General features: G+C 44.8%; 1 protein-coding gene and 1 long non-coding RNA gene across 4 annotated transcripts in view; both read right to left on the bottom strand.

The window, feature by feature from the left end:
- TMCC1 (transmembrane and coiled-coil domain family 1) overlaps positions 1-1797 on the bottom strand; it is an 87338-nt gene extending 85541 nt beyond the window's left edge. For 2 of the 3 annotated variants that reach the window (XM_048315355.1, XM_048315360.1), the window contains exon 1: positions 1722-1740. The gene's annotated coding sequence lies outside the window, so the exon portion shown is untranslated. Of the gene's footprint in view, positions 1-1721 lie in introns of all 3 variants that reach the window. The other variant, XM_048315356.1, reaches the window with a different exon arrangement.
- Positions 1798-6732: 4935 nt separating this feature from the next.
- LOC125331367 lies at positions 6733-24184 on the bottom strand. The gene is made up of 3 exons (XR_007206014.1): positions 24009-24184; positions 22748-22804; positions 6733-6898 (listed from the first exon to the last, which is right to left on the bottom strand). It is a non-coding gene; the product is annotated as an uncharacterized LOC125331367 (long non-coding RNA).
- Between the last annotated feature and the right edge of the window lie 281 nt (positions 24185-24465).

The following is a 24465-nucleotide window of genomic DNA, read 5'->3' as shown; positions in this document are numbered from 1 at the left end:
CTGTAGACTTCCAATAATTTCTATTTTGTATCTGAATTAGATACAGGTTTTAATTATAGGAACTTCAGTTATGATTAAATAAGATGTGAGATAGCCCAAACCATGACACAGAACTGCTTAGAAAACTAAACTCAGCAACTTTTATGTGGTAAATGGTGGGGGGAAGCCCCAAACTTTATAGAACCTTTAGATCCAAATTCTTTCTAAAATAAATTCCACACAAAGTAGATCTTTCTCCATCTACAGTTTGCTTCCATATTTTGGATGGCTTCCAAACCAGCTGGGTGGGTTTATCAGGCAGCTGAACTGGACATAGTGGATACAAACCTCCAATAAACTTATTCATTTGGCACCAGAACCCTGTGTGGCTGCAGAGTTGCTGAGCAGCACAAGTCCTGCAAGCTCAGGAGCCCCACTGTCCCCAAACAAGAGAAGGAAGAGTCCCCCCAGCATCACGAGAGAAACAGATCTTCCAGTGAGTACACCTACTCACTGGGCTTTCCTTGCCTCTAGACACTTGCAGATGGACAAAGAACTTACTCTAAGAGAAGGATCATCCTGTGAGCAAACATGGAGTCACCTGCCACATGTAACCACGGGTAAGACAGAGTCAGTAGTGAGCATCAGGGAAAGCAACACTCGCTTTCCAGACTGAGGAGAACCCAGCGGCACTGGCTCAGGTCAAGGCATCACTGCTTCAGTGACCCCACCGGTAGCCCAGATTGTTACTAAGGGCTTCCGACTTGCAGACACATCGGATTTTAAGGTTTGTGGATGATGGACACTGTTGCTGACGCAGTGGTAGTTACATTACCTCCCTCTTTCTCCTCCTCCCCTAGGCTTCCACTCAGATCTTTGTACCTTCAGTTCAGACCTTTACACCTCTACCCACCAAGAAGCCTCATTAAGTTTCCCTATTGATAAGAGTTTTTTAGTGAAAGCAATGCCTCCACCCACCACGCGAGTTTTGCTGGCCACAGCATTTGTACCTAATGCACATCAGGTACTTCTGTATCGCCAGTGACAGCAGCTGCACACAAGTCACACACACAGTGTCCAGCTCCAAGTCTCCTGAATTTTGGCACTTGTAAAGCTCCGAAACTGCTGCTTTACACCTTAAGTTCTTTACTTTAAAGGCCTGTCACTGACAATCTGCTTTTAAGCCGGCAAAATCTGAGCTCACCATGAAATAACTCGTATCTTAACAATCTCATCAAAGACAGCCAAGGCGGGCAGGAATCGGTGAAGCGAACACACACCTCAGCCACCCCTAAACCAGCGCGGGGGCCGCGGCGGCGCCTCCCGAACACCCAGCACCATCTACACGTGCGTGGGGCCGCCCCCGGGAGGGCTGCGGGGGCCGCGGGGACCGGGACGATCGCGGGGGCCGCGGGCGCCGCTCGCCACCGCCGGGCCGGACATGGCCCGCTCCGCGCAACCCGGGCCCTGCGCCCCGGACGACGGCCCGGAACGGGGCGAGCGGGCCGGCGGGGCCGCGACTCGGCCAGAGGGTCCTAAACCAGCCGCAGGAGCGGGGGCGGCGGCGAGAGAGCGCGGCCGAGCGGCGGGTCTGGGGGCGGGCGAGGCGCTCGCAATGGGCGCGCCCGGGGCCCGTCCGGCGGGGTCCCCTCGCCCCGTCCCGCGGCTCCGGGTGTTCTCCCACCCCGTTCCCGAGCCCGTTCCCTCTCTATGCCCCATCTCGCGGTCCGTCGGTCACTCACCGGCCGAGCGGCGGCCGCTCCATCCCCGCGCGCCGCCACCGCCCGGCCCGGCCGCGTGACGTCGCGCGAGGGGAAGGGCCGGGCGCGCGCGGTGGCGTCACCTGAGGGGGCGGGGCCTGAGGGCGGGCACGCGCTCCCCACAGCGCCGGCGCGCCGAGGCCCCGCCCCAGCAGCGCTGCGGTGGGCACGTCCGGGCGGGGCGGGGCCGTGCCTAATCCCGTTCCCGTTCCCGTTCCCGTTCCGCTCCCGGGGCTGGCACGGCTTCCCGCTCCCGTTCCCATCCCGCCGGGTCCCTGCCCTGCTCTGCCCTGCCCGGCCCCGCCCCGCCCGCGGGGGGCGCTCTGGGCGGCTCTCGGTCTCTGTGCTGCGGTGGCGGGGGCTCCTCGCACCTCCAGACACGGTTTTTCTCTACTCACCTATTCCGTCTCCCGCTGCCCCTTCCCGCCGGGCCCGGCCCGGCCCGCAGCCACGGGTGAACTCCCTTATGTGGCTCCTGGCCTTGAGAGCGCGATACCCCCGCACAGGTGTGACTCCCACACAGGTGTGTCACGGCCCCCTCAGCCCTGACAAATGGGCTCCTCGTGGTGGCAGCTGCCACTTAGGGGCTTTATGTAACAAGATGCTCTAGGAAGGATTCAGTGATTTGGCACCAGGTTACAAACTGGTTTTTGCCTTCCAGTTTGCCAGACAGAATTCGCACTGGAGTTGTGGTGACCACACGGAAACTTCTGGAACAGTCAGACGGTGCTGTGCGTGTTCTAGAAGAGCTCCTTGATCAGCTGCCTCTGGCTTGCACCCACGTTTCTGTGGAGCAGTGTTAGGTGTGTGCTCTGCAGAGACACCACTCACCTCCATCTCAGATGTGGCATGGACTGTCCCTCTGTCACAGCACTGTCATCTGGGGTGACTCACTTCAGTATTTTTAGAAGGCTGCACTCTTTCTGGAAGCTGATTTGATGAGAAATTTGCCTTGATCTGTATTTGTCTGATGCAATTAATACATTTGACTGCAAAAAAGTTGGGATTTACACAACTTAACTTTTATTTCAAATCAGTGCTCATTAATTACTTCAGTGCTCAAGAATTAACACCTGCCAATGCCTTTCCCACTCAAACACCTTCCTCACCAACCCCAGCTCTCCGCTCTCTTCCTCTGGCCCTGCCCAAGGTTTCACTCCAGCAGACCTGGCTGCCACACTTCCCTGGTGTGCAGGGAGGCCTGAGCTGTGTGCTGGATTCAAGCATGGTCCCCACAGCACAGGTGTATGGATCATGACAGGCCAGGAACACCTAAAGGCAGGACATGGTGGATCTTTGCCTAGTGAAGTGAATCCATACCACACACAGCTCCACTGAAGAGAGGGACTGTGATGGATGGACCTCTTCCTCCTGCTCCAATGCTTCAGCAGTCAAATATCCTTATGCCTTTCCACAAACAACTGGTCATGTAAGGCCTGGCTGAGCATTCCATGATTCACAGTTTCTACAAAATGAGGATCGGTTATTTACATCTGATGGAAACTTTGTTACTCCCCTAACCTCCTGAACCAACACCTTGCAGAACTAATAAGTGATCTTCTAAAATTTCTCTTCAAACTGTTATAAACATGTATTATAGTATTGGCTTCTCGCAAAGTATTAAAGTAGATATTATATAACGTTAGAAATGCTTTTTGCTGTGTGGATGTAGTTTTCTCTCGTTTTAGCAAGAATGTTAGCAAGTGTGAGCAAGTAAGAGAACCTCCAAGCGAACACAGGATGAGGCCCGAGAAGCTGCTGATCAACGCTTTGTCCAGAGAACAAAAGGGCCCAAAGGCTGCTCCGCCCGGAGAACGGGCGGCCGGGAGGGTCCGAGAGCCGCTATCACCGCTCTGCCCGGGGGGCAAAGAGGCCCAAAGCTGCAATCAGCCCTGACTGTCTGGAGAATTAAGAGATCCACCCCACCATCGACTCTTACCTAGTGGGCCCAACCCCAAGAATCAAAAGAAATAAAACCACAAGGCCGAAGACTACGCATGCTCTAAAAAGGCGGACCCAAGGAGTGGCCATGCAGATCAATTCCTGGAAAAGTTTTAATATGAATAGAGAACAGACAGTAAAAATGGTATAAAAAAGACTCACCTCGGGCATTAGATGTGCTCTTGGCAGAGCGCCAAGGCACCCAGTCGTTATCCCTTTGCTTTATGTGTCTCTTATTGTCTTTATATTAAACTCTTTAAATTCTAACAGGAGAGTGAACCTCGTTTTTCACAAAACCATTTTTCACCTCCCTCCTTTCCAAAGCTGAGTAACCAAGCACTGGGATCTTGGGTCAGCACATGGGAACTGAACATGTAGCAGACCAAAACCAGTGAGGGAACCTGCCCAGCCCGAATTCCCTAGCTGCCTACAGAGCATAAACAAACAACGCCCAGGGTGACTTCTACATTGAGATTTATTAATTCAATTTTTTCTTATTTATTAATAAAAAATCCAAATAATTAACAGATTGTTAGTGTTAGATCTCCAGTTGGCATTAAATTTAGCTTTACACATGTATGTCTGTATCATACATATCAGATTCAAAAGTTGACAGGAAGTCTGTGTTTCTAGACAACACACAGAAGTGATGAACCAGGTAGCCAAGAAAATAATTAGAGTACAATTACCTCTCTCTGCAGGTACTGGTGGTGATATTTGGCTCAATTATATACTTTCTAATAGGACTTTCTGCAATATATTTCTACATATTTGTGTAAGTCATTTTCAAAAAGTATTTTATATTCACTCATTCAAGGAGGGGAACATTGCAAAGCTACAAATAGATACTCAGGGAATAGCTTTTGTATCACAGCTTTGTAGCATCTTCCCTGTTTTTCTAGACCAACTGGAGCCAAAGGAGCTCAGTAGCTCTGAAGGCCACACAGCACAATGTTTCGTGCATGCACAGTCTAAATCTAGAGACCCACATGTATCTATGGACAGGAGCCAATACCTTCTACAGGGATTTCTGCTATCACTGTAACAGAGCTGTGGAGTTTGATGTGATCATATGCCAACTTAAAATCAGTTCACTCCTCACAGAGGAGAAAACATTTTGGACCTCACCGGTCTTTGTCCAACACAGTGGCTTGTGCCAGTGCCAATCAAGCACAGCAGTTATTTCTTGAAATGTGTGGCACTCAGCACAGCTCGTAATACTTACTCATAGAAGAAAGTCCTCACAGAAGACTGGGGCGGTCTCAACAGAACACAGGATGATAAAAGCTGGGCTGAAGCACCAGAGCAAATAATTGCTCACACAGAATGAACCTGGAGAGGAGCTCTGTGTGCTTCTATTAATTGATTTTGATTCCTGTGGGGAAAAAACCCACAGCTTGTGGCCTGATGAGATTTACCTTTCTCTGCCTTCCTCAAAACATTACTTACACCGGTGAGTTCTTATGATGCCACCTGTGGGTTGTGAGCCAGACCCTTCAGCAAGATGAGAATCCCCAGCCTAGTAAATATGAACCACTGTGCATCCAGATGTTGGCTTTGGGGTTTTTTTGGTTCTGGCCTTGTATACTCTATGCTCTTTCAATAGGGAGTTGCTGGGAAGGAAGCACATAGCAGACTGAAGATGGACATGCAATAACCAGCTGAATTCAATGTAATGGACTGATAAATTAGACTCAGATTAAAGCTTAGTTCTTTGACCTGCAGTCAAACTAACTCCAACAGACTTCCAGGGTTCCATTCCAGAAGCACCAGCAGGCATTGGCAATACTGCCAGGAATGGTGAATAAAAGACAGGAGCCACCCTGGGAGTTTGTTAGAGAGAAACACAAGTGCAGGTGGGCAGTGCTGGTTAGAACAGTGAAATACCTGTCCTGATCTGACCTGGAAAAAGAAGTACCTTTTAATTCAACATCATGTCTCACGGAGCCCTTATAGCAACAACTACAAGTTTGCTTTGTGTGCTCCCAACATGTGGCTCACTTTACATTCACATGGGAGTTTCATCCTTCTTGCATAGTGTCAGAAGACATGGCTACGTTTCAGATGTCTCCCAACATCCATGGGATACAATTCAGTTCCGTGGTGCTCTCGCAGGGAGGGAATAATTACATTAGCATGTACCAACAGATGTCTGGGGATAGGGTTCAGAATGATTCTGGGCAAAGAGGAGGAGAAAAAAGGATTTGTTATGGGTCACGAAGACTTTTGATGTTTTACATGGTGTTACTTTACAGTGTTTGGATGCCAGGCAGTTTTGTGTAAGGTGAGCATAAGCTTGTTTGGCACCACTTGAAGTGAACCCTCTGGCTTCGGTGTGAGACAATGAAGTTTTCAAGTTGTTTAACTCCCAGATTTGTAGAGGGACTCTCCCCAGCATCTCTAAGCTTAGACCACATCCCCTCAGTATGGGTAAGCTCAGCAGTGCATGCCCCACTTAGTCTGCTACCATCTGTCCTTGCTGCCTCCAGTGGCCCAACAGACAAGCTGGAGCAGGGCCCAGAGCAGAACCTGGTGTCACAGGCCCTGTGGGTGCTGGGAGATGTAAGACAGCTGCCCTCCAGCTGCCTCAGCCTTGTGCAGGTGCACCCAAGCTTCCAGCATCTTCCTCCTGGCAGTGTTGCTCACAGGCCAGGTGCCAGAGCTTCTCTTCTCATATGTAGTGAGCAGACAATAGGACTGGATGTAAATGCTGGTCACACTTCCTTGGGTGCTATGCAGTCCAAAATGTCCGTGCTTGAATCCATCCCCTGAAGGGCTATCCTGCTAACACAGAGGTGACTAATATGGAATTTTGTCCGGGGAAGATTCAATTTTTTTCTAGTTAAAGCAATTTCTTACTGAGAGGATGATGAGCCACTGGCACAGGTTCCAGGTTCCCATCTCTGGAAGTGTTCAAAGCCAGGTTGGACTGGGCTTGGAGCAATGTGGTCTAGTGAAAGATGTCCCTGCCCAGGGCAGGGGGTGGGACTGGATGATCTTTCAGGTCCCTTCCAACCCAAACCATTCTGTGGTTCCAGGAAATTTGATTGTAGAAACACAAAATTTCCTGAAATCCTCTGCTGAAGCATGAACACTTTGCCATCCTTATGGACTTAGATCTAAAGTTCTGGAAGATGTTCTCTCACTCTGTCACCCTCTCATTTCACATGCTTGTTATGCATCAGTGCCACAGCAGATATGCAATGAGGTAATGCATTCTGAAAGACAGGAGAGTAATTTTAAAGGTGTTCAGGTTAAGCAAGTTCGGACTCTCTGACAAATTCTAGACACATCAGCAGTAGCCCAAGAGCAGGAAGGAACTATCTGTTCTTTGAAAATAAGAAATAAAGCAGAACATTACACCTGCTTAAGAACATTGAGAACAATGACAGCTGCTTTGGCCTATCTTTTAGCCCTCACTGGCATAGTCTGACCAAAATGTAGCAGGCAGAACAACATTGCTTTTGCTCTCATGGCAGGAATAAAGTGTGCTGAACGGCAAAGCTCACCATTAAAAAAAGGCGGAAAGGGAAAAAGGAGTCAACCTGTAGGGCTTTGCTGAAAATAGGCCATCATCTGGGAGGTGTAGAGAGCAGCACAGGGGTAAGGAGTAAGATTTTCACAAATACACATGTGATGTCAATGCTTTTGAGTCAAAATGACACCTGTTAATCAGGTAAATCTGGAAATACTTCCTTTGGTCTCCTATATACTTACAGGAGCCCTTCTCATTGTCTTTGACATCCCTGTCCAGATTCAATTCTATTTGAGCTTTAGCTGCCCGAACTGCATCCCTGGATGTGCAGATAATATTTCTGTATTCCTCCCAGGTTACCTGTCCTTGCTTCCAACCTCTCTAGGAGCTCTTTGTTCATCCACACAGGTCTCCTGGCATTTTTGCTTGACTTCGTATTCATTGGGATGGAATACTCTTGAGCCTGAGAAGGTGATCCTTGAATATTAACCAACCTTCTTGGGCTCCCCTTCCCTCCAGGACCAACACAATGGAGTAATTTTTATTTAAACTTCCAAAACCACAAAAGCCTAGAATGAGTTTAGGGCCAAGAATCAGCAGGAGCTCGAGTGCTTCAATGAGAATCCATTCAGGCTATATCCAAGTCCAAGAATAGTAACAGTGCTTTGTTTTTGAATTCTCCAGGTACATTTACGAACAACACACAAAACCCCAGGTCAGAGATTGTTCTAACGCTAACAGGCAGATAGAGCATCTATCCACGTCGCTGTACTAGGGAGCAGCTACTCTGTCACTTTCAGCAGAGTTCAAACCAAGTTCCAGGTACCAACACATTTCTGTGTTTCCAACTGAGCTGAGCACCGCATTCCACACCCATCAGTGACACCGGTCAGCCGCACACCGCAGCGAGAGTGAATGTGCCCAGCTCCAACACTAGGCTGAGAGGAGAGCTGCAACATGTTCAGTGTTCAGTGCAGAGCAATGAGGTCCTTTCACAGTACTGTGAGCAGACTTCCTACAAACTGCCATCCAGCTCCTGGTTTCCAAAGGCCCTGAAGGCAGTAGATACCTTCAGCTACAACAAACATTTTCTCTAGGCACTTTGTCACTTTCGTTCCTCAGGGCTCACAAGGGAGAGCACAGCCTTCCAAACAGCAGGGAAACCCCACCTCCCACTGCCAAACACCCTTGGCTCTGACCTCTGTGTCAAAGGTGCAGAAAAGGACAGTCATGCCACGGTTGGCTCTGAATAGTTCCTATGGCTTGAAATGTCCTTAAAAGGTAAAATCATCCCGTTTCATCACAGCAGACACTGAGCCTAAGGTATCTCAGAGCAATAGCATATTTCCAGCTGAGTATTAAAGGGGCTGCCATTTGATTTTCTGGCTCCTGTGACTAAATTGCTGTAGCTTTGCTCTCGTGGTCCAGAAATCCTAGGGAGCCTTCAATGAAATTACAGCTCATTATAACTTGAAGGATTCTTGAAGACTTATAACTTCAAGACTTTACTCTCTAGATAATGGTGTAATGCAATAATATAATGAAAAACACACTTCCATTTGCAAAATGCTGTCTCTTGTAACTGCTCCAACGCCAAAGAAGTTAATAAAGAAAAGCAATTAATGCAAATAGTAATAAAAATTTAATCTTTTTCATGTGGCATGTCCAAGAAAGTCAGCCTCATATCATTGCTCTTGAGCTAGGTAAATATGATCAACCCCCACTGCAGATGGAGGTGCTGTATTAAAAACACCTTTCTCAAGTGTCCAGGTATAGGGCACCTGAGGCTCAGAGGGCATGGGTCCAGGCCAGCATAATGCTCAACATCAGCAAGGAATACCTGGGCCCCACAGCGGATCTGCACAACTTCTCTGTGTGCACCAGCACGTGTCCTTGTTCTGTGGATTGCTGTGGATTCTCAGTGCTGTGCAGAGCACTGGAACGAAACCCTGGACAGCCTTCCGCCTTGGCAAGGCACAGCTGCTGCACGGAGTGTGAGCGTAAACCGACTGTATGCAATCTCCTCCTTTGTCCCAGCGCTGTCGGCACCTCACTGCATCTGGGCTCATTGGCTCCCACCTTAGCAGCCCGTGCACCCCACAGCTGCCGATCGCCACCCACAGCAGTGAGTGGCCACTCCACGCTGCCTACGGGCTCCCACACCTCGCACTGCGTAACCCCAGGGGGTGCCCAGCAGTCAGACCCGAGGGCAGACGTGTCACACGCGTGTCGGCTGCGCTCGCGTGAACTGAACACAGGGTAGGGGTGGGCAACGGGGCACACCCCGGCGGAGCCCCGCACCCCGCACACGCCCCCGCCGCTGCAGCTCCGTACGGCAGGGGGCAGCAGCGCCCCGGCCAGGTGAGCCGGCCTGGGACCGGCATCGGCACCGGCACCGGCACCGGCACCGGCACCGGGACTGAGCTGAGACCGGGCTGGAGCTGGGACAGAGCTGAGACTGGGCTGGGACTGGGGCTGGGACAGAGCTGGGACCGAGCTGCGACTGAGCGGCACCGGCAGCGGGTGTTACGGACACGCACACGCACACACACACACGAGCAGACCGCACACACCGATAGCTCCAGGGACAGGGCACCTGCTTCATATCCAGTGTCCGGGCCAGACTTCCATAGTGGCCCTTACTGTATACTACTAACCTGTAACCTGCAGTTTAACTCAACACAAGTATTATTTTCTGTAGAAAACCTCAAAACTCAAACTTTGTTGATCTCTTGTCTGAGAATAAAGAGAAATGGTTTAATCCTTCTGTTGTACAAAATGGCAAGAATGCCTGAACTGAGGAAGTGGGGAACTACTGAAACCTTTGGTAGTAGGTCACTGTTGGACAAGTGGGGTAGGCACACAGCACAACTGCATCATAGCAGAGGTTTCAGGGTTCTATATGGGTTGGATATGCAGCTCAAATAAATCATAACATGTCTCAGACTGGGTAGCCAAGTGGTGTCCCTCTACCATGGAAAGGAGTGGGCAGGCATTGCTCCTGCTGCTGTTCCTGGGAGTTCATACTGTCCCTCTAATGCAGTACTTGTCTACATTGTGACCAGTGACAATTAACTAAATGTTAACACACCACTCATTAGTCTGAACCCCTGTAAAAGTACCCAACTGTAGATGGTAAAAGAGCTGGCAGAGAGATTTTCCTATTTTTTACAGCCGCCTGTGGAAAGTCTCCTTTCTCACACTAACTAGCTGGGAAAACAGTTTGAGGTTTTGTAAACTACATTGCAGGTGCAAGCTGTTTGTGTCTCTGTTTTCCACACTGGGAAAAATATTTTGGAAATGGGTGTTATGCTGTTCAGCCAATCGCTCTGAGAGACAGATGGTCAAGCACCCAATGGTGTTATGCCACTCTTGTGAACAGAGCTATATAAGCTGATTTATATAATTAAATATAGCCACTTCTGGCCTTTGAACCCGATCCTGGACCATGTCGTTCTTGGTACAACAGCAACACCCCACAACACTACATCACTCAGAGTGACTGTGTTCATCCTTGGAGGGACCACAAGAGCTTCACTGCCTGTTTGCACGCTCCTGTCAGCAGGTGCTCTTGCCATCTACATGTCTGTCCTGCCTCATACTTCACGTCCACGTAGAGGTTATACAAGGAGCTAAGTTTGTAACACTGAATTACAGACAAAGATGGGGGTGGTGGTGGTGTAGTATAAGTGGGGTTTTATTCAAACCAATTTAGTGCTAAGAAGGATTTGGGAAACATATATTCAGGTCAATTAGAAATCAATAACGTGACTATTATAAATTCACAAATACATTTCTGCATAACTTTTTCTTTACAAAGTTCTTTGCGAACTGCAGTTGGAATACCTAAGAACTTTTTATCCACTAAAATGCTGGGATACAGCTGAAATGTGGAAACTGCAGGCTTTTGAGTTATTCAGGCCACATGAGCTGGTTCAGGGAACAGACTGTGAAGGACAGACTCATACTGAGCATGTTCTCTCCATTTTCAGCAGACTGCTAGGGGTAAGCTCAGCTTTGGCCGTACTGTGTGAGCTGAATATTCACAGTCTGCCTAGAAGCACAAATCAGGCTGGGAAGAAAAGAAACGCAAGAATGCAGAAAGTCCTTGTTTTCCACTTCTTCTCTGTCTTCCATTTTAACTGTGTATATGAGAGAGAACAAGGGAGTAAGACTGGCTGAAGAACTGCATTATGCACTGTGTGCCCTGAAGTGCACAATATCAGGGAACCGAGGGATAGCCCGAGCTGAACAACTGATGCTGGACTTCATGATGAATTCAGGTCATTGACTGGCCATCTGGATGGCAACATCTGAATTTGGGATATTTAAATCCAGGATTAAATTACATTCTACAGATTTTAAATCCCACTTTGAATCTTGGTCAGTTTACAGCATCTAGGGATGCACCACATTTTAGAGCCCTTAACCATTTTCTATTCAGACTGCTGCAAAAAGTCTATGCAATATTATGTAGTTCAATCCCAGTGCATTAACCTAAAACTACCTTTCACATACCCCAATTCATTAACCAGTGTGGAATTAAGCTTGGAGTAAAATCTCCTCATAAGAACAAAGTGTGGGAACATGTTAGGCCAAGCTCAGTTCTTGACTTGCAGGTAAGTAATATACTAGAAATTCACTTGCAATTATTTTAAAACATACCTTAAAATTTTTACTCTGTGTTCATTAGAGGTACTTTACAAGCATAGGAAGACTGTTCACTTATAATACAGTAAGAGAACAAATTCCCACCTGACATCCTTCCCTCCAAACAAAATCTTATTGTGGCCTTGAAGGTTCCCAGCTATGATCTAAGAATGCACCCTTGCTTTCAGGTGAAGAGGACTAAGAGAGTATGGGGCAAGATGCATTTAAAAATTTTAGTTATACTTTATACAAAGCTTTTTACTCCAATACCATTACAGACTTATGTGTTTACAGTTCTAAGGCAAATACAAGTATTTCTTACTCTCCAGGTGTGTAAGTGGGCTAAAACCATTGAAGTTTGTGGGAGGCATCAGCACTTACGAGTTTTCATAAGAATACAGTTATACTAGATCTTACAGAAATTTATAGCAAATACAGTTGGTTTCTCTATAACCACATCTGAACAAGATGGGATTTGTATCATCAAAGTAGTATAAAAAGAAGAAACCACATCCCTGAGAAACTTAAGAAGCCCCACAGAAAACTCACACCCTTGTCTGGCAATTTTTGAATGACCAAGGCTTCTGTATAACAAAAACTGCCCTTGTCTATCAGAAAGATTCAGAAATTATTTAAGATTAGCACATGTCTAACTCTGGGTAAGCAGGGGACAGAGCATTTATTCTGTTTTGCAACTCCATCTTTAAAATTGTCTGACAGTTCAGATTTCTTCCCGTCCCTAAGCTGCATGTTTTACACTGGGAGAAGGAGAGAAAGGGTAAAAAAAGGGCACGGCAAGGGCTGGCTACTCACTAAGGTATGGAGAGCCAGGAGCTGAACACCACAGCACAGCTGTCATGGCAGAGGCCTCCAAAGGCCAGGCCATCCTCAGCACCTGAGCAGGACCAACAGGAGAGGCCTAGAGGCTGTGGCCAGGTCTACCAAGCCCAGATCACCTGTCTTGACTCTACGGACCTGCCTGGCAATCACTTGACCCTGGTTACTGTCACTAGACCTGACCCTGACCTGTGGACTGATGTCCCGGCTGGACCTTGTCACCACAAACTGGCCTGATGCTCTGGTTGACCCTGGCTTCCATCCTCAGCCCTGCCCTGTGCCCTGCACACAGGTGTGCCCTCAGGTGCCACACTGGAAGGCCCCTGCCCTGCTTGCCTTGTGGCTGCTCACCTCCTGGTCCTCCATTCCTCAGTGAGCCCCTGACTCACTGCTCCCTGACAGGTTTACTCTGAGCCTCTGGATGAAAAGGGGAACTTGGATATTTATCTGTATTTCTGCTCAAAGGCAGGTTCATGACAATCATCCTATAGGCATTAGGCCTGACTACTGTGACATGGGGGGGGAAATATCCCAGCCTCAGTGTGAGGGAAACTGTGGAGTTCACATGGACATTGATTACAAAAACTCTCATCCAAAGCCTTATACCATGTCCTCCTGGCTGAGCCCTAAGTGAGTGGGAAGGGGCTGACAGCATTCTCACCACTGCAGCAGGTTATTGCACTGAGATCTTGAAGAACAGTAGGTGACAGAGAAGTCCCAAGGCGTAACAGGAAAACACTGCAGGAGGCCATCAAAGACATTATTGATCCAGAAACTGGAATGAGATGTCTCAGAATAATTATGATTAACTGCAGGGTTTACTTAAGAACAAAGGATCGATACTCAGACAGACAGCTTGGGAGGAATGATTTGGTGGCAAAATGAGTTTCTTTCCTTGTGACATTGAATGCTAAACTCCCAGTTCTCATACACTGGGAGAGAAAAAACATGTTTTCATGTTTTCCTGTAAGTAAAAGCTGCCAGGTTTGCCATCTTTCTGAGGACGCATACAGAAAATGTAGGCTGTGGAGGAGAAAAAATGGATTCAAGCAGTGAGCAGTACACTCAGTTGCATTTCTCAGACTCAGCACTTTCAGGCTTCACAAGGGAAGTACAAAGCCCATGTATACTACTCCAGCTCAATTTACTGGTAAGAACCTTTGTGAGAACAAAATTAGAAGTTCTTACAAGAAGGAGGCCAGCATACAGAGAGCACTTCAGGAGAAATGCTGGAAGTACAGCAATAATGATGAGGTTGAAAATTTTAAAGACTAAATTGAGTAGCGTAAGATGACCTATTGAAAGGGACATCCTGAGAAATTTATCAGACCTTTTGACATTTCATCCCTGTATGAAATAAGTGAGAAGATGCAAACACAGATATAAGCCAAAAGCAGCAAGAAAATCTGTAATTTCTATTTGTGCTGGGGGAAATTTATTATCATTAAATAAAGTAACTCTTCTTTGATTTAATTGTTTTTTTCTCTCAGCTCAGTATATAAGTAGCAAAGAGGGATTCTGACTGAAGGGGACTGCTGCTTGATACTAATCTACTCTGAGCTCCAATGAGCTCCTACAAGACCTTGAGCAGGGCTTGCGAGACATTGGCCCATGCCAGCCTACACTGCAGAGCAGATTCAAGGGCTGATCAAGTTGCACATGTGCAGGGCTGCTTCAGGTGAAGTAGTTAGGAATTGGCAGACATTTGGCACAGACAGAACTGCTACTCACTCCTCCAAAATCCGTTCCTACCAGAGCTCATTCTGAGTAGCCGTATGTCCCAGCAGGCCAGATGCTGATCTCCATTATACCAGTGCAGGCTCTGAGAAATATCTTATCTGGCTGGGAGTGATGTTCAGCCTTTAAGTTCATCTAACTGAAGAGACCTAATAAAATCACTCAAGTCAATAGAACCGGCTCCAACTATCCCAGGGGGAGAGATGGAACAAGGGACAAGAGGGGCAACCTCTGAGTGACAAAGGAATGCTCATATTCCACAGCAAGTTCTGGGGGGAACTTAGTGAAAACAGAAGTAGTGTGCTGGCCAATACTGAAACTATTCCCTTGGCCATGGAACTACACTGAAGTTAGGGCTCAGCAAAAATCAGGATTACTGTTGAAAAGGGCAAGGATGTTTTTTTTCATTTAGGCAAGGGTCTGGAGACCACAGTAGTAATCCAACTAGAAAGTGCTGAATGATGGTAGTGAGCTAGCATGATATGGTTCTGCATTTGAAAAAACTATTTCTTTTGTGGCAGTTTACAACTATTAAGAAAATAACTAGAGAGACAATTTGTAAGAGCAATCAGAATCCAACCCTGCTCTTACTCATCAGCCTGTATTGTAGTCATGAATGCTCACAGCAGACACAAAAATGTTTTAGTCAGGGATACATCATTTCACCAGCTTTCTTCAAGCCCTTCCACTTCCACAAAAAAAAAAAAAAAAAAGAAGAAAGAAAAAAGAACTAAATATGCCTTGAGCTTCACGATGCTGCAGCTTTGCTGAGCAAACACCTCATTTTCTGTAATGAAGCGAGTATATACCTACTTGGAGTACAAGATTAAAGTAATCATATATTCTAAGTGCTATGTAATGCAGACATAGTTGAAGATGCTTTATGAAATCAAAGCAGAAAGTACACCAAGAAATAGTGAACACAGAACATGAATTATTTGTATAGCCCAAACCATACGGACATTTGGTTTATTGCTTTGTTTTACAAAAATCACAAAAATTTGTCGTTCTTCATACAAGAAGCTTTTCCTCTCACTGGCTTGGTCAGGTGTTAAAAATCTTACATAAAAGATTTTTCTGGTCTCATAAGCATGACTTCCCAACAAAGAAGTTTGTTCTACATGAGATACTACTGGATCAATAGGTAAAAGGCTGAAAGGAAATGTAACCTACCAAAGAATACACTCATTTTGCTGGAACAATGTGTTGTCATTAGGTATAATTGGGCAAATGGTGGTGTGATCGCCACAGCCTCAGTTGATCATATTCCCCTGAGTGCATTATCCAGTTAGGGGAAAAGTGCATTAACTATGCCTTGCTTTATTGTGCTGCTGAAGTGGAGAGCAGGTGTGAGAAAACAAACAAGCTTGTAATCTTTGTTTGCTTTGCAAATCAATTCTTAATCACTCTGGCTCTTATTTCCATACAAGATCTAACTTTTTGATAATTATGAGAGCAATTCAGCAGTTCACCTTTTGTGGCTCAGATAAGTAGCAGGTCCAAGAGGCTTTTAATTCCTAATACTAATACATATGATTTATTCAGGTCTTTCTAAATAGGCAGATAACTCCACTCCCGCCCTTGACAAAATAAGCAAAGATCAACAACACAGTTTGTTGCCATCCTGGAATTACTTGCACTGAGAAGCAGGTCTTATTACATCAGGATGTAAGCAGACTATCATTTCAGTCTTTGTCATGGGAATGTCTAGCCCTATGCCAAATTCTGACCCTTCTTGATCCATCTGATCAGTATGCTGAATTAAATCAACTGGGGCTGAGCAGTCCCTACAATTTATGCAGGCAAGAATTTGGAGCAGTGTGGATAGGAAGAAAGAGGAATGAGACTGTCTTTTCAGTGATTATGTGCAATTAGATCTGATTATGGTTAACAGTGACACAGATGATGCTGGTCTAACACCAGCTGCCCCAATTCTACTCTCAGTACCTCCAGCTGTGTGACTGTGCTCCATGCCTTGCACCAGCAATTCGTTCTAAAACTAGTGAGTTCTTTGAACCAAGAAAAAAATCTGAAAATTATCACCAACTGCTGCTTAATTACAGGGTCACCAATTGAGTATTTTACTTTTCTCCCCAGTCTTTCTGCTCTCCTAAAGGCAGTTTGTTCACTGTGACAGATGCCCAAAGGAAAAATGCTCCCCTGCTGAAGAACCCTGGTGGAAGGATATGTCACCTGGCCAAACAACTCAAAATTCTTTCTTTGCTGTTTAGAGGCTAAATTAGGAAGTCAGAGTGTTCTTGTTTTCAAGTCTCATATGAGATGTGAGACTTAATTTAAAGACATCTTGTTCAGTCAGAAGCATCTAAATCATCATTGGTTGTTTTTCCTTAGTTGGATATGTAAGTCTCTTTAAAAACACAAACGTTTGTTATTTGTGCTCTGTCCCCGTTGCTAGACAGGCTACAGGGTTTGTGTTAACATTACTGGAATTAGAAAAATATGGGTTTGAACAAGTAAAGCCTAAACTCTTACACTCCTGAGCACCAGGAGAATTGCTACTGAATTGAGACGAAGTCGTTCATGCACAGTTACTTTAATTAGAAGCATCTGCAAGAACCCTGGAGAAAGCATATCTGATTGCAAAATTTCCATCAACATTTGGATGCTGAAAATTCAATAACACAAGGACAATATTACTTTATACCAGTTAAAGATAATAGGATGGCTATAGCTCCCCTTTGGTTCATTGGACTCTGAACAGCACAGCAGCACCTGCAGGTAGAACCGTCTGAGCAGTGTTAGGAAACTTCCCTGTCTCATCCAGGAGGAACTCTGGCATTCTCACTTGCACCACCTGAACTGGGACTGAGGGTTCCTTCACAGCTGCTACCTCCCCCCCAGTCCACAGTCAGACCACATTTCCTTACTGGCTCTGATGCATCTTAGTGCAATAACTAAATAACAAAATAACAGCTCAATCTGGTGCCTCAGAGGAAGGACAAAGGAACCACTGGGCTTTTATACCCTCACAGACTAAGCGAGGAGAAGTCTGAGGGTCCTTGTCTCCTGCCACGTCTCTGAGTGTCCCTCACCTGGCTGGGCCACAGGTCCCTGGGCCCTTTGCTAAGCAAAGGGTCACCAGTTCACAGCCTCTTGCCTGGGGCTCTTACCCCCAGAGCTCAGCCTGGAGCTCCACTGCAGCTGCCTCACCCCACCTACCGGCACTGAATGGATTCCTCAACAGCAGAATTTCCTTAGCTCTGTCGCTCACCACAGCTACCATGGCCCAAATCCTGAGAAGAAATGCCACTGAGCAGAGGAGTTGCTGTTGCCTACCAGATAAAAAAAATTTACTCCAGACTGGACCAGAAACAATTAATAGACTATTTCCTATTCATAAACAAGAACACAAACAAAAAAACCCCTCTACTTCTAGCCTCATGCTACTTAACCTTTATCTTAATTTCTTTGAAAAAGTAAATTCATCTACAATATAACTCCATTGAAATATTGCCTCAACCCCAACCATGATTCAGTCTTGAACATGAAATCAAGGCAGATTTGACAGGGAGGAATTTGATTCTGCTGGCCTACAAAACATTGCTGGTGCCAATATAAAACAGAGGATTTACCAACTGCTGTAGCATCCACTGAAGATGCTTAAAAGACATTCCTTTGAGAAGAAACATCTTCCAGGGTCTTCCAAACTTCATAAAACAGCTATTTTTTAGCACCATTATAAAGAAACTTCCTTTTGAGACTAAACATCAACTTCATTTGATCCCTTCCCCAAATATCCCAGCAAAAATAACAGGCAGTCACTTCATGAGTCATTTGTTTATCTTGGTGTCTTTGAAGCATGGATGTAATCAAGGACTTATTCTACATCTATACAATTTCAAGGGTTGAAGTTGATTCACACGCTATAGTAGGGCTCTGCTTCTGCTCTCACAGCCAGAAAAAGAGCACAGTACCTGGTACCTAGAGGCTGCCACTCTTCCGTATGTTGGCAGATCTTCAAAGGACCAAAGTGACCAAGACAACAACTACTTGAGCAAACCTGGCTAATTCCTTTGTGTCTAAATGGGAAAAATAACCCTTTGAAAATGTCATCACTTAACTGTAAATTCATGGTCATTACATTGGTTTTAATTTTTTGTGTTGTCAATTTGTCAGGCAGCTGAGAACTCTGAACAGCAGAATTTAGTGGTAACAAAACTTGTAGCCTGCAGAACTTGCAGTCTGCTAAATTATTAAGTAGGAAGGTCCAGACTATATCACCATGTAGTCCATATTCTGAAACAGAAGTCTTCAGACAATAAACCATGATCTACTGCATAATCAGATACTGTTTTACCTCATAAGGTCCCCAAACTCTCTACTACTGTAGATCACTAACCTCGTAATTAAATGGTCTGAAGCTACCTGAGGCTGAAAAGGACTTAATAACCTTGCAATTTAAGTTTGCTACAGAGTGAGCACATTGCACATGTCCTGACTGGCAGAACCGGCATCTTTATCCAAACCAGCAAAAGAACATGCAAACTCAGAGCCCTCTTTACATGTAGTTCAGAGCTCGTCTGTAACCACTGCTGTACTGGGTCTGGCTGGGACAGAGTTAATGCCAGTCCCATGCAGCCTGCATGTCAGAAAGTGTTCCCTGCAAGACTGCTCTCTGGATTTGAGGCCATTTTACATCTATGCTATATGGAATGCCCTAGTTAACACCAAAGTAAAGCCTACTTATGAGGGTATCAGCAACTAACAAGTTCTAGCCCCTGTAGTGGGATGGTAAGTTTTGCTTCTTGAAGGCAAAATCCACATTACCTGTCATCAACATTGGGGTTCTAGCACTTCAGAGAGTTTCACTTTCTCTTGGTACTCTGCACACAATTTTTTTTCTAAGTTAGGCTCTCATCTCACACTACAGACAGGAAACAGAAATGAATAATGTAAACACTTTCAAATGGATCTCTGCAAGATTATCTCTGTTCTTCAATTTACACAAGGTCTTATACCAGTCTTGATGCAGGAGCCTTTAAAAAGTTTTTACTATTGGAAAACCTGTCAGACCCTGAATCTGAGGTGATGTGCTCAAATGCAGAAACTATAAGGGATGTACAGAACTCTTCATTTTGCAGAATTGTGCTACTCCTGTCCATCAGAGAGGTGGCAAAGGCATTTAGAACTAAGGACAGGGCGATGTGCTGGGCTGAAGTCTCCTGATTCTTTCCATCGCACCACGGTAAAGAGCAGCTGGACCATCACTGATAGAAGCAAGTTTCAGCTAGACATGTGAAACAATATAGCACAGCTCCAGCTGAACTATGTAACAGACTCACAAATGCAGGTATCCTTAACTTAGCATTCATCTAGCAGTGATTTCCAATTCCTCATTACAGGCTGTATTGACCAATGCTATTTACCTTCAAGCAAAGAAAACTGCTACATGCCTTCTTCCATCCCATACAACTACTTGGCTCAGTACCTGGCCCCAAACAGAGCTAAAAGTGATTCTAGTGAAGATGGAGTTACTGTTTTTCAATAAAAGCACACATAGTTGTAAAGGTCAATCAGATTACCCTGGTGCTGTCTTAGAGATAATTTGTTATTCAAATGACAATGGTAATGTGTTTATAAGTACAGCTAGTGATCAAAGGCACTACCTACTTATCAGGCAATCCGTGGCATTTTCATAATTTGCCCATGCAATAAGACCTAAGCTTCACTTACTCAACATGAACAGCAGAAGCTCAGAAATAATCAGAGATTATTGCTGAGATCATCCAGAAAGTATTTTAAAAACAGTCTGTCAGCTTCTTTGTCTTGATAAGCTATTTCAAATGTCAAAATATTGGGTCATATTTTTGAATGGAAGCTATAAAATATAATGTTATGAAAGTTTCAACTTTGATTCTTCCATGATGGTCTCTGAGTCACTCAAGGAAATGCAGGTCTGAAAGCAACCCCTAAGAGGGTTTTTTACTTCTTCTAGTTGCTTTACATTTTTTACAGTTTCTAGATCTGTAAGCATTTTCTAGGTTACCTGTAGATCATCACAGAGGAAAATTTTTAAAATGATTGCTTTTATTAATGTCCTTTTCTCATCCTTGCCAAGCAATCCCAAACCCTGCATTTTCTTGTACCAAAGTTGAAAATCACTGATGCATTACAACTATCTCTACATTCAAGGAAGGCCATCACCAGCCATTCCAGGAGTGCATTCTAGAATTCCATCACATCATTTAAGTGTCAACATAGAACATTTCAAATCTGATAGAAACTTCAACAAGGAAAGAAAGAAATCTGGAGGAGAAAACTGTTTATCAAATGCATCAGCAGTTTTTAGAAAGGATCCTGTGAAATTGCTGATATTTAATATATATATATATGATATACAATTGTGTTCTTGTCACAATTGACCACACCAAACCTTCACCAGAGTCCAATTAAACACAAGTTTTCTATTCACCATTTTCTTGACTTAAATTTGCATGCCAGGCCCACTGGGCTTGGTGAAGTCTACTTGCTCCCTAGGAAAAACCCCAACCAACTACAAATAACAATTTTTACTTCTCTTGTCATGATTTGTGACTTCTAAAGCATGCCACAAGCATCAAAACTCACTGTATTGTATCACTATACCTTATTTGTGGACAGGGAACACAAAATTCAGATATTTAAGGGTCTACCAAATTCCAGTTACCATCTATGAAAAGTCTGACTCTGATTTTAATTACAGTTGGATTTCTGCCTCAATGAGCCACTAACAATCACAGAGCAATTCAGTGGAAGAGACAGAAATAAAATCAGCTCAGTTCTCAGACTCCATTCTAACCAAATAAGCATGTGGCCACCCAGCTTGGAGCTTATAAAAATACAACATACATGCTGTAGAGTTTGCATCTGCAAACCATTCTCCAGCTACTTCTAAATGTATCTTTGTTCATGTTCAGGCTCAGCTGAAAACACCCGGGGGAAGAGAATGACGCAAAACCTGAGAGGCATATAGACTTTGTGCCTCACAGTCTTCTCAGCAGAAGCACGTGTTAAATGACTCAAGGAACTTTTACTCCAGGGCTACATGTTCATTCACTCACCTTCCCTTGGGATGCACAGGGTGTGCCACCTGGACTGATGTGGAGAGGAATCCATGAGAAGATCACAGAAACCATTTGTAAAAATCAGTGCTACTCCTGGTCTCAGCAGATACCTCACTGACCACATACGTGCCTTTCTTGTCCCATAAAGAGCAATGTCTAGTATTTGTCCAATAATTATAATCCCCACCCCCAAACTGGCAGCAGAATACCTACTGATTCTCATTTCATGCTGTTTGCTTGTAAACAAACCCATTAAGCACCAGTGGAAAAGTCTATTGTTATTACAATGACTATAAAAGTTATAAAGGTGCAAATTACATAAAGGTCATTGCGGTTATGTAGCTCATAGTACAATATGAAAATTGTCTTACTTGAACAACTGGTTGCAGAGACCTTCTTCCTCCCCCTCCAAGTCTCTCACTTGTGCATCAAGCTCCATCTAAACAACTGTCCACAGTGGGCAGGGGAGCAGTTCTGTACTGAGTACTCTGTGAACTTCCCTCATATTAACCAGGTAATTCACTCAACCCACCAAAGAAAGGACTTCCCAACCTACTGTGCTCTGCACAATGCACACATGGCAGCATATCAGCTCTCTGGTGGCTTTTGTGGTTAGTCAAGTACTGGCAGTAGCACTTCCCAGTTGACTATAGCCACATCTCTGGTGCCACGAATCCATACCTTTGCTATAGTGAAGGCTTGGATTCTAAGTAAGAGCTTCCAGTTTCACTGGTGTCATTAGTAATGGTTGCAAGTGACAGGAATAAGAAGCAACTATTCTTGTAGTCATGTGCTCTGCAGACACAGTGGGACTAATGGATAATACCAGAAACTGTAAACTGTATCATTACTATTTGCTAAGACCTTCCTATAAATGGCCCATGCTGGAATCAGACAGCAAAACCTGCAGATGTCTTCATCTGGCTCATAATGGCAAGTGACCAACTTTCTTATAAGCCTTTTCTTACACAAGGGAAGAAATCCGTGCCAGGATAAAATGACTGTCTTCTTTCTTTCACATCCTTTTGCAACACTGCAGCAAAGTTCACAAATCAAATGTAACCTGGCCCTGATTAGCTTGATGATGATTTACAGCTACCCAAACTCTTGAAATACCGTATTTATGGCCAACACAACTGACATGATTACTCCACCCTCTTGCTTAATCATTTCGTACACCTCCAGGTGCATGTGCAGATATATGAGAGGTGTAGGTGCATACGTAGGTGTATGTATATACACCTAGATTTCATTCTAACTCTCTTGGGAAGACAGTTTCAAATTTTACTTTGTATAGTACTTACCACAACACGATTCTGATCTTCACCGTGGCTGTGCTACAGGACTCCTAAAATCAGTAGCTGAAGAGATAAAATGCCTAATCTTACTGCAGGAACATGGTTAGCAAATTTAAGTTCTCACAAAATGAGCAGACCAAATAACTTTTAGTAACTATTAGGAAAATAAAGGTGCTAGAAAAAAAGACAGGAACAGTTATTTAGTAAAATCCAGCATAACACACATTCATCATCACAGGCACACTTCACCTGAGGAGAAGGAGCAATACCTGGACTGTTATCTATTTCAACCAGATCAGCTGATGTGACTAGTACCAGAAGTTAACTTTGTTAGTTAAACCCCATTCCTGTTCAAAATTCCTCTCTACATCTGAATCCAGGATGCTCCTCCAGTAGAATAGCTGTTACTGGGTGTTGTGTATAGGTAGGCGCAAACACATCTGCCTTGCTGAGGTGGTCCTGCCACAAGCCCATTTTCCTTTCTTAGCAGGTCAACATAGACATCTTAAGGGTAAATCACATTTGTATTGCATCTTTAAAGCCAGGCTTGAGGTCACTTTACAGAATAATTTATACAAATGAACAGCTGTCTTTTACAATAACTGAAAGCAACAATAAGATATAAGGTTCTTTAATTTTAAAAGATGCTATAGAAATATCTAAATTTTGAGAGGACGATGTTCTACAGTCAGGCGCAAGGGACAGTTCTGGAACTTTTCATTCTGCTTTTACACCCTCTTCTTACTTGTGCTCTCCAGTTTCCAACCATTGGGCATGCACCATGTGTGTCAAGCTTCACGAGCTTTGGAGCCTTGTACCTGACAACTGAACCAGCCAGGACTGGCAGGCAGACTGTCCAAATATGCTCTGTGCTGATGGCTCCTAGTGAACTGGACAGGAGTACTGGCTGCAAGCTGAGGATTGTGGACTTCAAAATCCAAACCAGCACTTTCAAACGCTTGGCACCAAACACTAAATCTCTTAGCAATTCTTCTCTACCTCACAAGTTTCTGCCTCTTCACACCCAATTATGGCTTCTCTGTCATAATTAGTATGCATTAGCAGTGAGCATAAGGGACCATCCTAGAGCAAATACGTAACCATGTAACTTCTTTAATTGCTATAGAAGTAGTGATCTTCTATCTACAACTGTCCAACTGACTTCGCAATTTACCTGACAGTGTGAATCAGACTTGCTTCTGAAAAGTAAGCTATCATCCCAAATCAAATGTCACCAAATCTATTCTTGCTACATGATGAAACTTACCCCAGCTCAAAAATGGTATTTTGGCAAGGTGAACTGAGCTGTGAATTTGCTTCATCCAATGACTAAATCCTTGTCGGAAGTGAACAAGAATTTCTTGAGTCCTGTCATTAGCAGCTGTGAAAAAACAACAAGCTGGGCAGCTGGAGGTCTTTTGGTGCCTGGAGGCATAGTCTCACTTGTTTCATTAAGTGACATTATTTGGCTTGAAAGATCCTGGACTGTGCCTGAAACAAGAAACAGGGCACAGTGGTATTCTTTGTGAAGATGGCCAATTTCTTCCCAAATCACAGGGTTCTTTCAACTAAAAAACTATAGAAATGACCATGCATAAACATTGTGGAGATAATTATAAAATAAAGAACCACTACAATGAATCTATTGAGATCTTTAATTCCAAACTGCCACCATCCCAGAAGGAACAAACTGTGAGTTAGTCTGACTCTTAAGTATACAATTA

Source organism: Corvus hawaiiensis, chromosome 11, assembly GCF_020740725.1.
Source record: "Corvus hawaiiensis isolate bCorHaw1 chromosome 11, bCorHaw1.pri.cur, whole genome shotgun sequence".
NCBI classification, from domain to species: domain Eukaryota; kingdom Metazoa; phylum Chordata; class Aves; order Passeriformes; family Corvidae; genus Corvus; species Corvus hawaiiensis.
This window is presented reverse-complemented; position numbering and strand designations above follow the sequence as displayed.